At 43.9% G+C, this 17,287-nt stretch overlaps 1 pseudogene; it reads left to right on the top strand.

Annotated features, from left to right (window-relative positions):
- The window catches only part of LOC145414036 (G-protein coupled receptor GRL101-like), a 160,270-nt pseudogene that overhangs the window by 47,668 nt on the left and 95,315 nt on the right, over positions 1-17,287 (top strand).

Genomic DNA, 17,287 nt, shown 5'->3' with positions numbered 1-17,287 from the left:
GGCCTTTGTCCTGCAGTGGACTAACTCTGGCTGCCCAGATGATGATGGAGCTATAGATTTTTTTTTTCTATGGCTCCATCACATCCCTTCCATGGCCTACTGAGATGCACCCGACATATGTTGAATTATTTACCAGACTGACCAAAGACGAATACCATATACAGATAAATGGAATTACTGGAGATGTATTTATATATCTTGACTGGCGCATATTGATCTTGTGGGATAAGCAGTGAATGTTGACACCAGAGTTTATGAGTATAGTTGATGTTTTCACCTGAGGGAACTGGGTCAATGTCAGAACATAAGTCGTGGATGTATAATATTCGATGACCCTAAGTTATCAAGTTGGGATGAGTCTCCTTGGTTATCAGTGCGATCGACCCTGCTACAGTATACTCATTTTACTCTGACTTGGCCCACATTTTCATCCTTTTGCAGCTTATTTCACGGTGGAAAGTGACAGGATAAGAAAATATTACGGCTCTCCCTCGTTTCCTCGGCTCTTCATCGTCACTAGCACCGTATTCTGGCGTTAATCCACTGTTGCAACCCAGCATTCAAGGTGGAGAGGGCAATTCTAGGCCAGGTTAGAGTAAAAAGGGTATAGGTCTTGCCGCCAGCTAAGTTGAACAGGGTAGCGATATCCGTCTGGTTAGAACGAACGCGCTACGGTTATTGAACATTGCCCTGGATTACATGTACACGGTAATATTGTACACGGTAACTGAGCACTAGCGTATCCGGTACTGAGGTAGGGTGAGGTAGGGTTCCACAAGGCTCCACTCGGTACCACTGTATCCTAGACCCACGGGATTCAGAGGGATGGTAGGGGAGCAAGAAAAACAATAATTACGTTTTTGCAGAACCTTCCCAGAAAAAACAAAACAAAACAGAACAAAACAGAACATCCATGCTAATTACCGCAGTACCCTGGAATCCCTGGGCCAAAAAAGAGACAATTAAAGTCTAAAGACGCCCTGAAGAGGCCACTTGGCAAATATACCCTTATTAGTAAAATCATAAGGTATATATACAAATGTTCAACTTTTTACAAATGAATAAGACTCAAATCAAGTAGTAGCAGTAGCAGTAGTAGTAGTAGTAGTAGTAACAGTAGTAGTAGTAGTAGTAGTAACAGTAGTAGTAGTAGTAATAGTGGCTATGTCAGGACGGGTACAGTCAGCTATTAGGTAACGTGACCGCCGACCGCACCAACGCCCGTCATGCTGTAGTTCATGGCGTTATCTCCACATCCTACCCACATGGCCCCTTCAGACAGAGTCCAGGGCCGAGCGAGAGTAGAGGAAGAGAAGGGGAAGGTGGAGAAAGGAGTGAAGAAGAAGGAGGAAATGGAGCAGTGGGCGCGGGGGCCGTGGACAGAGAGCGTCACAGCGTATAAAACTCTCTGGTGTGAGCATTGAACAGAAGACGGATCGCGGGCACAGGAAGCATGGGACCTGGCAGAGGAAGCCAGAAGACAACGAGGACTGGGGAAGATTGCAGAGGAAGAGGAAGGTGAAATGCTGTGATAGGTGAAACGAATGAGAGATAAGTGGGAGAAGGAGGACGATTAGAGAATGGGCAAGAACACTCAGGACATAGAATTGTATAAAAAGCCTTGGGGTGCCTGAGTAAATGCCTGCTATCTGCAAAGGTTAATGTACCGACCCATTAGAACAAAGTCTCATGGGGTAGGGCTGAAGTGGTGAATGTTCGCATCGGTGACTCAGGGGCATGGCACTTCCCCTTTAAGATGTATATAAGCTTGCTCATAAGGACGTTGGAGTTAGAAAGAACACATAGCTTGTCCTGTTGGGGAAGGGAGACAGACACGACCATGGGCATCGCAGTTCTGGTGAGGAGAAGTGATTGAAGTCAGGGGAACTTCTGAGTGTAAGGCAAGGTATATGAGTGCCCCAAGCGTAATGTAAAGCGCCAATAAGACTTCTACTGAGAGTCGAGCAGTATTACGTTTGTCGCGTTTGTCCCTTGTCGTGGGGTAAATTGATTAGTAGAATGAACACAGTACAGATTTTATAGTGTGTAAGTGAACATAATATACTCAGCGAGCGAGTTATTAGGTACCTGAGTTGCACCTGAGTCGTACATAAGTGATTATTATGTTTAGATATTTTCCTTGTGTCGAGTCTATGTATTAAGTAATTTGTCATATTTGTATTAATGTAACTGAATTGTATAACTTATTTGCTAAAGCATTTTAAATTTTCTGTATACAGTTGTTAATATTAAAGTAGAAATTGTTTTTGTGTTTTAAAACCTTGGTGTGTGGAACAGCTATTTGTTGTGGTCCGGGAGGGAATTGGGATAGAAAGAGACACAGTATCTTGTTGTCCTAAGTTTAATATCACAGATTCTCTCTGGACTTGTCTCCACACTCCCCACTGCCATTGTTCACGCTGCCACTCTTAATTAATGGCAGCGAGACTGAGCGTTAGGAGACATACACTGAGGTGGGTTGGCCGTGTGGAGAGGATGAAGGGTGAGAGACTGATGAGGAGAGTGTATGTGAGTGAGGTGGAGGTGGGTAGAGGGAGGGGGAGGCCAAGGATGAGATGGAGGGATGGAGTGGAGAGGTATATGAGCGAGGGGGGTGTGGGCTGGGAACAGGGCAATGAAATGGCAGGGACAGGGCGACATGGAGGCGATTTGTTTGTGGCCACCCCTTACGGGATTAAGGCGTCTGGCAATAGATAGATAGAGACTCAGTGCAAAGTATGCCACTGGTTACTGAGGGAGCTTAGGGCGTGACAGCTATCTTCGAATCAGTTCCTCAGTAACTCAGTGACAAAGGCTCCTCTTTAGCGGCCACTGGGAGGTACGGCAATCATTATTTGGAATGTTGCAAAAAATGGTGCACTGTAGTTTTATATAATGCCGGTTGCAGAGGAGGAAAGGGGGGGGGGTCAGGGACGTACCTAGAGATTTGGGAGCCCGGGGGTCTAGGTTCTTTTGAGAACCCCCCCTCCAGGAGGGGGGCCCCGCAAAGAACCTAGCCCCCCTAATTCTCGAAACTTATCTAATATCTCAGCCGGGAATGTCAGGATGATAACTATACTGTATATATTTTTAAATATTGATTAACCCCTTAACGGCGGGGCGTCACTTTTGTGACACTCGGGCACAATGGATCATACCACGGGGCGTCACTTTTGTGATTCTGTGTTATTTTGAATTATCCTAGGCTTTCAAGTGGTGGCTTGTATCATCTATCAGTACTGCCAATGTCCAACACTAGTCAGCACTCCAAATCTCATCTGTACTCCCATCCAGTGTTGACATTTTAGCCATTTTCCCCCGTTCCTGGCTCCCCTCCCTACCTCCCCTCCATTACCCTGTCCTCTCACCTCCCTGGCTGCTCTGCGCTAAGCAAATCTCCCCCGGATTTTTCCACAGATTTCATCCATTGAAATAAGCCCTATGCCCTATACTTATACAAGATAATATATACCAAAAAAAATATAAGGAAAGTGATAGTGGTGTACACCAGGAATTGGCTAATTATCACCTGACAACACCTCACATGCATTCATTTCCTACATTCCCACGGTAATTTCCCCCTTGAATTATGCCTTGTAATCTGTTTCTGTAATAAAATTATATATCAGAAAGGAAGGGAGAAGCCTAAGTGACATTTACATTCACCTGGAACTACCTATTTCTTTATGTATTGCCGAGATTTTCTACCAATAATTTATTAGCATGTAAGTTAGCAGCTGTCAGCCCCATTGTCACTGTCAACCCTTGCCTTCTCAGATAAGCTGCGCCATTTAGTTCCTTGTCCTCCTCTGTGGTCAAAGCATGTCGCACTCGCGCCCCGCCATTTCTGCCGCTTCTGTGCCCATTGCAAAGGGCCCTGTGACCTCTACACCCAGAAAAACTCGTGGGGGAAGCAGGAAAGGACTAAGTGACTCTGCGGTGAAACGTGAACTAGCCGAATTATCAATGGTGATGATGGATAGTGACTTTGACCCTTTGGGGGATTCGTGTGATGAGACGGGTGAGGAAATCGTGCCAGAAACTACTAGTACAAGTGCTTCAGTGTTCCAAGTTATCCCTAGCTCCAAGGGAAAGGAGCCGTTAGTGCACCAAGGGAAGGAATTTGGGAAGGGAATGAAAAGGCTGCGTGTTAGCCCCGGAACAATGGCCCTGCATGACCCAGCCCACCATGAGTCCCGAGGTGATTCACCTCCCCATTCCCCAAGCCCCACTTCACTCATTTCTTCCTCTTCTTCTGCTGAATTTTCTCCGGAGTCTTCGTCGTCGGAGTCACCGCCAGCATCAACAATGAAGGCAGGCCATAGAGGAAGACGTAAATCCCTGACCCGTAAAAGTAGAGTTGCTAATAGAGTAAGGGCTGCTAGTGCTGTACGGCAACCCAGGGTCAGTGCGAGTGACCTTGAACCTGATAAATCTGCCTCACAGCCACCCTCCACCCTCACCCACCCTACACCGCCACGACAGGGAATCCTGGACGCCTTCGCGTGGACGGAAGGGTCCGATTTTGTCCCTGAACATTTCCATTTTGACGAGAGTTCCTCAGGAGTACAGCCTGCCTTCACTCTTGACGAGGATACTGAGTGTGTGGACTTCCTTTTGGCCTTGCTCGATGACGAAGTCATGCAGCACATATGTGATGAGACCAACAGGTATGAATCACAACGTGCTGCAAGTGGTACAGGTGCAGCCAAGATGCAACAGTGGTCCATGCTGGGAGTGCAGGAGCTGTATGTGTTCTTCGCCCTCATGCTTCTCATGCCACACTCAAAGAAGCATGAGTTGGAAGAATACTGGTCCATGGACCCCTTACTACCCTCACCCACCTTCAATAAGTACATGGCCAGAGATCGCTTCCGGAACATCATGGGAAACCTGCACTTTGCCGACAACGATGTACCTTCCCAAACCGATCCACTCTGGAAGATCCAGGAGATTCTGAGCAGAATAAAGGATAAGTTTATGACATTCTTCCACCCCTTTCAGAAGGTTGTCATTGACGAATCCTTGGTTTTGTTCAGAGGACGTCTTAGGTTTGTGCAGTACATTCCAAGCAAATACCATCGCTTTGGAATCAAGTTCTTTGTACTGTGCGACTGTAAGATGGGGTACATCCTTGGCTTCGTCATTTATTCAGCCAGCACTGTCGATCTTGATAAAACACACCCTCTTGGCTTCTCAGGCTGTGTAGTGAAAGTGCTCCTTGAAAGGTATTTTGGTGGGAATCATGTGCTGTATACAGACAACTATTATACAGCACTGAAACTTGCCAAATACCTTTCAGAGCACGGCATCAGCTCCTGCGGCACTGTCAAGAGTAATCGTGCTCACTTCCCTAAATTCCCAGAGGCAGGAACCTCGCAGCGAGGAGACGTGCACCTACGCAAGTCTGAGAAGATGCTGACAATACGGTGGCATGACAAGAGGGTCGTGCACATGCTCACCACCGTACATAAGGGGGAAATGACCGACAGTGGGAAGGTCGACCGTAGGACAGGCGAACCCGTGATGAAACCTGATGCTGTGTTGGACTACAATATCAACATGCGGCTGGTGGACAAGTCCGACGTGATGATTGGAGAGATCGACTGCCTCAGGAAGAATACTAGGTGGTACAGGAAAGTTTTTCTGCATCTCATAGACATGACGATGCTGAACGCCTTCATCCTGTACAAGATGAAGGTCAAGCCACCCAAGTCCTTCTCCCTGAGGTTGTTCGCCAGGACTTGTGTTCAGCAGCTGCTTGAAAGATATGGTAGGGTGACAGCAGCAACTCCAAGGCGCCATCCAGTAACACTTCCCGACAGACTTGAGCAGAGGGCGTATATGGATCGGCACAGACTGGAGCTAATGCCTGCCACAGGGAAAAGGAAGGCTGCGATCCGCAGGTGTCAGGTGTGTGCACATACCACCCGACGCACACCTGAGCACAAACACAACTCTTGGCAGTGCGCTAAGTGCCAGGTTCCCCTCTGTGTTACCTGCTTCTTTGATTACCACAGCCAGAAGCAGTTCTAAAAGTGCAAGTGGGAAAGGAAAGTAATGTGTAAATAATGTGTAAATAGCAAGTGAAAGCAATGGATGTACAGTACATATGATTGAACAGTGTAATATAGCTTTATGTTACTGAAAGTGACAGTGAATAACATAGTGTAAGTAAAATAGAAGTGTAAATGTAAATAGAAACGTAAGTAATTAGTAATATAAGAATATGAGTACAAATACTTGAGGTTATAACAGTGAAAGTGAATCCGTGGCTCTCTACGTATTTTACTGAATGAAAAATTGAATGACTTCAGTGACAATAAACTAATACTACTGAAGGAAACTTATCGATAAAGACTCCAGATATATATAAGTTTTATACAGTAATAGAAATATAAAGTGTGAGGGGTTTTATGAATAATAAATGACAGAGTACCAAGAGCGAACTAGCGCAAGTGGGAAGGTCATACGCGCTCGTAATTTTCATTGCTTTCACAGTGGGTTTTTCTTTGGAGTATGGATCCCAGACTACTTGAAAATCATAGAGTAGTGTTTATAGTGTTAATATCTGGCTGTGGTAATCATATTACGGGTTGTTGGGAAGTGTAAAGTGGAGACTTCGTTACCCAACTTCAGAGGTCTCCACAGGTCCTACGGTAATCGCCGAAGGCTCAACAAACATCCCAGGAGAAAGCTGAAGGTATGTGCCATATGCATATGTAATTTTAATATTCTAGGACTAATAACTGATTTTTGGCAAATGTTTTTTGAGTCTGTCGGAGCCCGGATAACCCCGCGGGACACGCAAAACATTGGGAAACAAGCCCGTGGTGTAAGGGTTAAAAAGCTTATGAATTTTAAAGGCTTTTTGGGGCCCCCCTGAACTGGGGGCCCGGGGGCCAGTTTCAAACAGCCCCCCCCCACGCTCCCCTCCCTCAGGTACGCCACTGGGGGGGTTCTTTAGGCAGTCCCCCCTCCAGAAAAATCAGTCAGTAATTAAATAAAATAATGTCACTGCATTGTATATTTGGGGTATTTATGTATTGCTGTTGCTACACATTCTCTCTCTCTCTCTCTCTCTCTCTCTCTCTCTCTCTCTCTCTCTCTGTACGTCATCCCTCTGTACCTTCCATCACCAGAGACTCTCCCCTGCCCCCCATCTAAGTTCACCCAACCTCACCCAATTAATCCTCTCAAGTTTGTACTCTCCCCACTGACTCACCCCTTCCCCTCCTCTCCCCTTCCCTCCCCTCCCTTCTCTTCCCTTCCCTTCCCTTCATATCACTTCACTTCGCTTCACATCCCTTCCCTTCACTTAACTTCCTTTCCCATCCCATCCCATCCCATCCCATCCCTTCCTTTCCCTTCCCTTCCTTTCCCTTCCCTTCCCTTCACTGAACTTCCTTTCGCATCCCATCTCATCCCTTCCTTTCCCTTCCCTTCCCTTCCTTTCCCTTCCCTTCCCTTCTCTTCCCTTCCCTTCCCTTCCCTTCCCTTCCCTTCCCTTCCCATCCCCTCCCCTTCCCTTCCCTTCCCTCCCCTCCCCTCCCCTCCCCTCCCCTCCCTCTCCTCCCTCCCCTCCCCTCCTCTAACCCCGTGTGTCCTTCCCTCCCCAGAGACACACCCGTGCCCTGTCAGCCATTTCAAGTGCACCAACCACCTGTGCGTGCCCAGTGAACACGTGTGTGACTTCCTGGACCACTGCGGCGACGGGTCAGACGAGGAACAGTGTCGTAAGTACTTATAAAGAGCTTAATTTGTTTTGTAAGTAGATGTGTAAGTAGTATATGTACCAGTGTAAGTAGGTTATGTGTTGTAAATATATCGTGTACTACTGTGGCGACGGATCAGACGAGGACCAGTGTCGTAAGTACTTATAAAGAGCTTAATTTGTTGTGTAAATAGTTGTGTTAGTAGTATATGTATCAGTGTAAGTAGGGCAAGTATTGTAAATGCATCTTGGACCACTGCGGCGACCGGTCAGACGAGGAGCAGCGTTGTAAGTACTTAGTAGAGGTTATGCTGCCGTGTAAGTTGATCTGTAAGTAGTCCAAGTCGGGCCGAAACTGTTGTAGTTTCACAGTAAACACAGCTTCAAGAAAAGGTGTTAGGAAGCTTCCTTAACCAGCGAGAGTACAGCATAAGAGACGGCGGGAAAGCATGGACACGGGCGAGGTCACGTGTGAGATGGGCGAGGTCATGGGCGTGGTCACAGGCGAGGTCATGGGCGTGGTCACAGGCGAGGTCATGGGTGTGGTCACAGGCGAGGTCACGGGCGAGGTCATGGGTGTGGTCACGGACGAGGTCATGGGCGAGGTCACAGGTGAGGTCACAAGCGAGATAGCGGGAGGGGGCGTCACTTCCCTGGTTTGTGACGTTCCTGTTCCTTTGGTTTCTACAGGCACTGGTGGGGAAGTGGCCAGAGTGTGCTAAAGTGGTCAGTAATGCAGCTTGGAAGGAGTACCCGTGGGAGTGGAGGGTGGGGAAGCGGCCTGGTGTGACGCTAGGGCCTCGTGCAGTGGTGTGGTGGTGGAGCGTGGTGTTGTGGTGTGACGTGGTGGGATGATGTTTGGTGCTGTGGTGTGGTATGAAGTGATGTGGTGCTGTTATGTGACGTGGTGTGATGCCATGGTGTGTGGTGGGACGTGGTATGATGCTGTGGTTTGGGGGGACGTGGTATGATGGTGTGGTGTGGTGGAACGAGGTATGATGCTGTGGTGTGGTGCTGTATTGTGACGTTGTGTGATGTTGTGGTGTGGTGTTGTCATGTGGTGCCTTGGTTTGACGTGGTGTGGTGTTGTAATGTGGTGCCGTGGTTTGACGTGGTGTGGTGGTGTAACGTGGTGTGATGCTGTGGTGTGGTGGTGTGGTGAGGTTTAGTGTTTGGTACCACAATAATACCAGAATCCCAAACATGAAGAAAGCAACACAGCAGTACACACACACACACACACACGCACGCAAATATTGATATAGAGTTTATTTAATACAGATTCACTTGTTCTGTCACATTTAACTCAATATTTTCGCCCACGGCACGCAGATTGACTCTCTCTGTCTCTCTCTTTCTCTCTGTCTGTCTGTCTGTCTGTCTGTCTGTCTCTCTCTCTCTCTCTCTCTCTCTCTCTCTCTCTCTCTCTCAGTCAGTTCGCCTAGGTCCGGCAATCCTCCTCCACCTTCACATGCCACCTCTTGGAGATTAAGATGTTCATTTTGCTTATGCATTTATTCCAATATTCATTTTCTGCAGTATTTTAACCTCTTTCATCCTACGAGAGAGAGAGAGAGAGAGAGAGAGAGAGAGAGAGAGAGAGAGACAGCCTGGAAATACAGAAAACCAGGTGTATGTATGTATGTGTGTAAACTAATTCACTTTGATAATGTATTGCTTATTAACCCTTTCATTTCGATAACTTTTTTTTATTTTATCTAAGAGGAAGTGGTGGCCGAGTCGGTAGAGGAGTGGTCTGCTGTCCTAATGGTCGTGGGTTCGATTCCTTGTTGGGGCACGGGATGGTTTTAGGATCTGAATGTTATTAAAACAGACATTACTGGAAGACCCACCTACATGTCATCATCATCATCATCATCGCCGTCCCCTTCCTCCTCCTCCTCCTCATCATCATCATTATCATTGTTATCATTATCATCATCATCATCATTATTATTGTTATATCACCATCATCATCATCATCATCATCATCATTATCATCATAATTATCATCGCCCTTCTCTTTCTCCTCCTCCTCCTCCACATCATCATCATCATCATTGTTATCATCATCATCATCATCATCATCATCAACATAGCCATCCCCGTCATCATCATCATCATCATCACCATCTTAATCATCACCATCACCATAGCCGTCCCCATCATCATCATCATCATCACCACATCACCCCAGCTAATACCAGTACACCAGTCCTGTATTCAGTATGGACGGTGGGTGTTAGCGCCGAAGTGGTGGCATGTGGAGATGTGTGGTACGTGGGAGGAATTCTGGGCCTTTGGGAACGGACGGTTATGCCTAATCCCAGAGTCGACCGCATATAAAAGAAAAGTCCATATGATTTTGTGTAATTAGGACGTTAATGAAAGCTAAATCTCACATTTGTAATAAGAAACAAATAATAATAATAATAATAATAATAATAATAATGATAATAATAATAATAATAATAATAGTAATAATAATAATGATGATGATAGTAATAATAATAATAATGGTAATAATACTAATACTAATACTACTGCTACTACTATTACTACTGCTACCACCACTACTACTACTAATAATAATAATAAAAATGAATAATAATAATAATAATAATAAAGTTTGTAGATTTGAATAATAAGGACAACGTAATATGAATGAATAATAGTGATGCTTCTTGGCTATGTATTAAATTTTATAAAGGTAATAGAAGGGTTGCGAATGTGCTTATGTGTGTGTTTTATGGTGAGGCCTTTGAGTGTTTGTTTTTGTGTTTGCGTGAATGTTTAGATGCGTAATTTCAGTGTTTTTACGATGTTTATGTGTTTGTGGGAGTGGCAGACTGTTAATGTTTTTGTTCGTGTGTTTATGTCCGTGTTAAGCTGGTATGGGTGTTTGTGCTTCTGTGCTGTGTTTGCTGTTTTGTTTGTGTGTTTCTAGCTGTGTTTAGTCACGATTTTCTGTCATTTTCGGGTTATCATTGTGTGCATTTGTACATAATATTACTGTACTGTTTTGTCGCCGTTTGAATATGTTTGTGTTTGAGTTTTGTATTGATTTGTGTTTGTCTGTATGTAAGCTGTGTTTTTGTTGATTTCTTGCTGTAGTGTTTGTATTATTTGTGTATGTAATTTTCATGTTTTTTGTTGCAGCTTGTTGTGTAGTTTTGGTGTGTGTGTTTGTGTGTGTGTGTGTGTGTAACTGTGAAACTTTACTATTTTTTCGTGGCATCAAAAGGTTGGAGTATTTTTTTTCTTTTTTTTAATTGAGGGCAGAGAAGTTTTGTGCAGAAGTTTTGGATCTGAACAAAAAAATATATGATTGGATAGGGTCGAGGTTCAAAAAATGGAGTATGGAAGGACGTTTTTACAGTGCTGATGATAAAAATTCGTATTGGATCGCATCTGGCACTGACGGGGTGTTAAGAGTTAGTAATAGAGTGTGTGTATGTTGGAGCGAAAGTTATGTCGAGTTCTAGGCCAATGTTGTAGAGAAAAACGGAGCGAAATTGAGACTGGGGTGTGTTAGAACCGTTTAATATTCTCGTCCTTTAGTGTTTTGTGTTTAAGTGTACGTGTTCATTGCTGTGTGTGTTGACTGGTGAATGGATATGATGAGAGCAGATCCGGGGTACATATGTTGGTGCACAGATGGGGATTATTGTGCCTGGGGATGTAACAGATGGCTGGAATTAAACACGCTGTGAATAGTATGAAGCAAGGCAGCCAGTGTTGATGAGGTGTACATGGAGACAGGTGTAGAGGAGGGAGGTAAGTGTGGCAGGTGTAGAGCCAGTGTCGATGTTGATGAGGTGTATGTGGAGACAGGTGTAGTGGGGGGTGGTATGTGTGGCAGGTGTAGAACCAGTGTTGATGAGCTGTACGTGGAGACAGGTGTAGAGGAGGGAGGTATGTGTGACAGGTGTAGAACCAGTGTTGATGAGGTGTATGTGGAGACAGGTGTAGAGGAGGGAGGTATGTGTGACAGGTGTAGAACCAGTGTTGATGAGGTGTATGAGGAGACAGGTGTAGAGGAAGGAGGTATGTGTGGTAGGTGTAGAGATTATTGTATTACTGAGTGTTGTAGGAAAGGTAATGGAAGGAAGAGTAATTTTAAAGAAGGCAAGGACTATATCAGAATACCTGGTGGCTGATGAATATTATGGATTTAGGAGTGATAGGGGATGTGTGGATCAGATACGTGCAAGCTAGACAAGTATCGGAAAAAGCATGTGAAGAATTATTTAAGATATTTTTGGCATATTGGTCTGGGAAAAGCGTTATGTCAAAGTGAATAAAGAAGGATGATAGATTTTATGAATATATGCAGTGGATGGACAGGTGTTGAAGGCTGTGATGAGTTTTGATGGTGATAGTGATACAGGTGTGGAGGCAGGTGGATGATAAGTGAGTGTTTTAATGTTGGAGTGACAGGGGTGTGTTATCTCGTGGATTTTAGGTGTTACTCTCTCTCTCTCTCTCTCTCTCTCTCTCTCTCACACACACACACACACACACACACACACACACACACACACACACACACACACACACACACACACACACACACACACACACACACACACACACACACACACACACACACACACACACACACACACACACACACACACACACACACACACACAAGTATTTATATTAATGTGTGTGTGTGTGTGTGTGTGTGTGTGTGTGAGAGAGAGAGAGAGAGAGAGAGAGAGAGAGAGATAAAAGCAATTGTTAAAAGAGTGGTGGGGATTATAATTACTGAAGCGAGTATCTCATTTCTGATGTATTAATGATGCTGTATTGTTGGCTTTTCTGAACACAGCTTTTACAGTTTGGCTCAGTGCTTTGTGAGTGTGATGGGTGCTTAGTGTGTGTAATTAGAGAGAGAGAGAGAGAGAGAGATTTGTGTCAATGGTTAGGCTTGTAAGACGGAGCCAGGATTCCGGGGGCTTTATTGATGCGTGGATGAATGTGTGGCCCATTCCTCTGGACATGCTGGACTATTCATAGATTTAAGGATATGTGTGATAAAAATGGTTTAATACACGGGACAGTACGAGCTTTACTCATTCCTGTAAAGATACAATTAGGTAAGAGCACACACACACACACACACACACACACACACACACACACACACACACACACACACACACACACACACACACACACACACACACACACATTCCCTCCTCGTGCACATTGCCCTGGTCCCATTTTAGCTCTGTCCTTGGTGTGTACTCGTAGTAAAAATAGCATCATCACTACCACGGCACTTGATGCAGGCACGAGTGAAGCTACAGTCTGTCCACTTTAACTTGGTGTAATGTATCTCTCTGTCTTGAATGCTGAGCTGTGGCGAGAGATGAGCTCTAGAATATGGCGCTAGTCACGAAGAAGTGCTGTGGAAAGGATGTAAAGTTGCAGCATTGTCTTACTCTGTCACTGAGCTTTAACCAAACGTTAACTTTTTTTTTTTTTTTAAATAACAGAACGGAGGAAGGAAAAACAAATGGGAAAAAAAAAATAATCCATACACCAGACTACTGGTGTCCTCTGTTCATAAAATATCTGTAACAGTTAGACTTGAACAGTTGTGGGTTGAAATTTGGAGGAAAACAACTCTGGGGAAGCGAGTTCCAGAGAGGTGCAGTTTGGGGAATGAAAGAATTCTGATAGGCAGAAGTTCTGCAATATGGTTGAGTGACATTCCAGTCATGAGGGCTACCAGATGCCCGTGTAGCACGGGGGAAGGCATGGAGAGGTGGCACCATGGACGCAACTTCGTCTGAACATTTGCCAAAAAAATATCTGTAAAATAATGCAAGGGAGGCAACATTCCTTCTTACTTGCAGGGGAGGTAGTTTATATGTAATGGCAGGGTTGTTAATGATTCTAACAGCTTTATTCTGAATTTTGTCTAGTTGTCTTAATGCAACCTTTCCACAACCATTCCACAAGGGTGAGCAATATTCAAGCTGAGAGCGCACATGACTCTTATAAATTATAGCTAACTGCTCATCGGCGAAGAAGTTACGGACTCTGTACAATAATCCAAGTTTCTTTGAGGCGGTTTTAGCAAGTGATCTGACATGAGAGGTCCAGCTGAGGGCACTGTTAAGTGAGACACCAAGAATTTCAATACTTTTGGAGATGGGAATATCAGTAGCACTGAAGGTAATGTACGAATCTGGCAATATCTGTCTATTAGTAAACTGTATATATTTAGTTTTACTAGCATTAAAAGAGACAAGGTTGTTTTGTCCCCATTCACTGATTGTAGCTAGATCTTGATTTATGGAGATGGCTGTACTGAGTTGAGAGGTAGAGATATTAGACTTTGTAAATGGATGTCTGAGTGTGAATGAACTATGTAGTGTTGAGTCATCTGCATATGAGTGAACGGGATTGTGAGTGACAGATAAGAGATCATTAATATGAACCAGAAATAGAGTTGGCGCCAGAACTGATCCCTGCGGCACGCCGGCGTTAATTGAGTGGAAATTCGAACATACATCATCTACTTTTACTCTTATTTTCCTGTCACTAAGATAAGAAGAAATCAAAGGAACAAAAGATGTTAGTTCATAGCAAGGGAGTTTGGACAGCAGGGAACGGTGCCATACTCTGTCGAAAGCTTTAGAGATATCAAGAGCTACTGCATGAGTTTCTCCAAAAAGATCAATTGATTGATGGATGGTATGAGTTAAGAGATTGAGTATGTCAATGGTGGATCTTTCGTGGCGAAAACCGTATTGTCTATCACTAATTAAGTTGTTGGATTCAAGATGTTTAACAATATGCTTATTAATTAAAGTTTTAAATACCTTACCAAGAGAAGATGTGACAGCTATTGGTCTTTAATTGGAGGGGTCAGACGAACTTCCTTTCTTCGGAACTGGGTGGATATTGGCTTCTTTCCATGAATTTGGGAATAAAGAAGTACGTATGCATAGTCTGAATAATTTGGCTAGGACTCTAGGACTCTAGAATAAGGTGATAGTCACGAAGAAGTGTTATTATGAAAGGGATGTTGAGCCGTATATTGGGTTCTTCTTCCATTAATGAACAGGAAGTAATCAGGAAAAGACGAAAATCCTGCCAAGTTGAAAATAATAAACTAATTTGGATGAACGATAGTAGGTGAAACGAGGTATGTGATTTGTAAATAATAATTTTTTTTTTCCTACTGATGACCAGAATAGAAGGCATGATGATGATGATGATGAAGGAGAGGAGGAAGAAGTAGAGGAATAATGACAATAAAAATAATAATAATAATAATAATAGTAATACGAAGAAGAAGAAGGAGAAGAAGAAGATGTAGAGTAAGACGAAGACGAAGGAGGAGTGGAGGAGGAGAAGATGAAGAGCAGGAGGAAGTGGTAGAGGATGAGAAAGAAGAGGATGAGGAAGAGAAAGTGGAGGAGGAGGAGGAAGAGGAGGAAAGGCATATACTTTAGACTATCGATTACACGTGCGTCACAGAAGCAGACAGTCAATTTCTTCTAAGTCCCAATCTTCCCCCAGAACACGAGTCTCAGTAATGTGTATCTCTCTCTCTCTCTCTCTCTCTCTCTCTCTCTCTCTCTCTCTCTCTCACACACACACACACACACACACACACACACACACACACACACACACACACACACTGGGGCAGTGGTAACGTTCCCGCTTGCCAACTAGTGGACGGGAGTTCGCGCCTCGCTCAGGTTGCGAAAAGTTTCACCGACGAAGTGGGTGGTTACTATCCCCCTTGAGCAAGGGGACGGGTGTGTGCGTGTGTGAAGGTCACAGCCTTGCCCTTAGATCGGACTATATGAGCTCTCAGCTTCCTTCCGGGAGGGTAAAAGCTGATCATCAGGACCATCAAGTGATCCTGACCGACCCGGTGAATTACACACACGAAGGGAACGCAAAATCTTCCCATCTCTCTCGTTCTTCCTGCATATGAGACTCTATATTACGAGATTATTTTGATCGTAAGTGTGTACGTAAATTCCTCCCTAAGATACGACAGCGACCACATCGTAAAGAAGGTCGTAGGAGTCTAGTAAAGGAGGTGGTAGTAGTAAAGAACGTTGTGGGAGACTAGTAAAGGAGGTGGTAGGAGTCTTTCTAGCAATTTTACCTTATTTTGTAGCGATTTCCTGGAGTTTTTTTTTTTTTTTTTTTTAGACTCTATCTCTTATTATATCAGTTTATGGATCCCTTTGAGTCAGATATTTATTACAGTTTTTGAAGGATCTCTGCCAGTTTTTCTTCTTCTTTTAGCTGCATTCTAGCAATTTTAGGTTAGTTCTTAGCGGTTTACCCGAAAGTTTATTATTATTATTATTATTATTATTATTATTATTATTATTATTTACTCTTTGCACCTATCAGTTCAAATTATCGCCTTCTGTGGATTGGTTTTTGGCGCCTCTTTTCGATGTTTAAAACTCGAATTCTCGTCGATCAAAAAGGATTCCCAGCACCTCCTCTGTATCACTGTATATCTGTATAAGGGATGTTAATATTATCTGGTAGGCTGTTTTTGCAAGTTAGATCGATAATAAGAAGAGATAAAGGCCAGTATTCTATTCGATTAGGGGAGCTCCAAGACACCTTTTCCCAAACGATTTATTTTGTTTATTTCTCCTTGCTGCAGTCCTCATCTCTGTTATATAAATAACTCCAGTACCACCATACTATGCATAAATAACGTACAAAAGGATATTAACCAGCCATGTCCAAGAACAGACTAGATTTCTGTAACTGTCCTGTGGACAGTCACTAGTCTACACCTACTGTTTCTTACAGCGACCTTGACCCCATTTGGGGAGAGTTAGAATTTCTATAATAAAACGAAATAAACTCTTTTGAATTGGTCTGCCAGGTTTCATTTCCAGATTACTTGCTCAGGTCCCGTTGAAATCTCTAATAAATATGACCATTTTATTTTGTTCACTCATAATACTGATATGACTCTTTCTGCCACTGGACGTAAAGGATTGGATTTTTTTTTAAAAATCAGCAATGGCCCATACAAGGACACATGAACTGGGCCCTTCAGATTCCTTCCAAAGCCTCTGGTTCTGGAATCGTCACGAAACTCTGACGCCGGAATGATAGCAATACCAGCAAAAACAATAGTCTTCACCTGTGTAATTGGTGGAGACTGATAGCTAAGGAAGAGGTGTTAGGGAGCTTCCTTGCACGATGAGAATACGAGGCCTTGATTGAGATAAACACGTCTTTGGATTACAGATAAGACTATACATTGTTCACCATTACCTGGCAGAGTTTTCGTCCACTGGCAGTTTATTTTCCATGGCATACAGGAAGGATGATATAGTATTACGGCTTCGCATCGTTTTATTTATAGCTCTTCTTTGTGATTGGCAGCCTATTGTCGTTTTAAAATCTTGTTAAAACTCCGCATTTAAGATTGGGCGATGACTGTTTTAGGCCAAGTTGAACTAGGCAGATTATAGGTTAGTAAACTGTAGGTTAGTACGAGTAAATAGCACTTCTTTGTGATTAGCAACCTATTCTAGTGTTTCTAGTGTTGAA

This window comes from Coenobita brevimanus, chromosome 98 (genome assembly GCF_032717465.1).
Source record: "Coenobita brevimanus isolate Jiangsu-jjx chromosome 98, ASM3271746v2, whole genome shotgun sequence".
NCBI classification, from domain to species: domain Eukaryota; kingdom Metazoa; phylum Arthropoda; class Malacostraca; order Decapoda; family Coenobitidae; genus Coenobita; species Coenobita brevimanus.
Note: the sequence above shows the minus strand (reverse complement) of the source record. Positions and strands in the feature narration are given on the sequence as shown.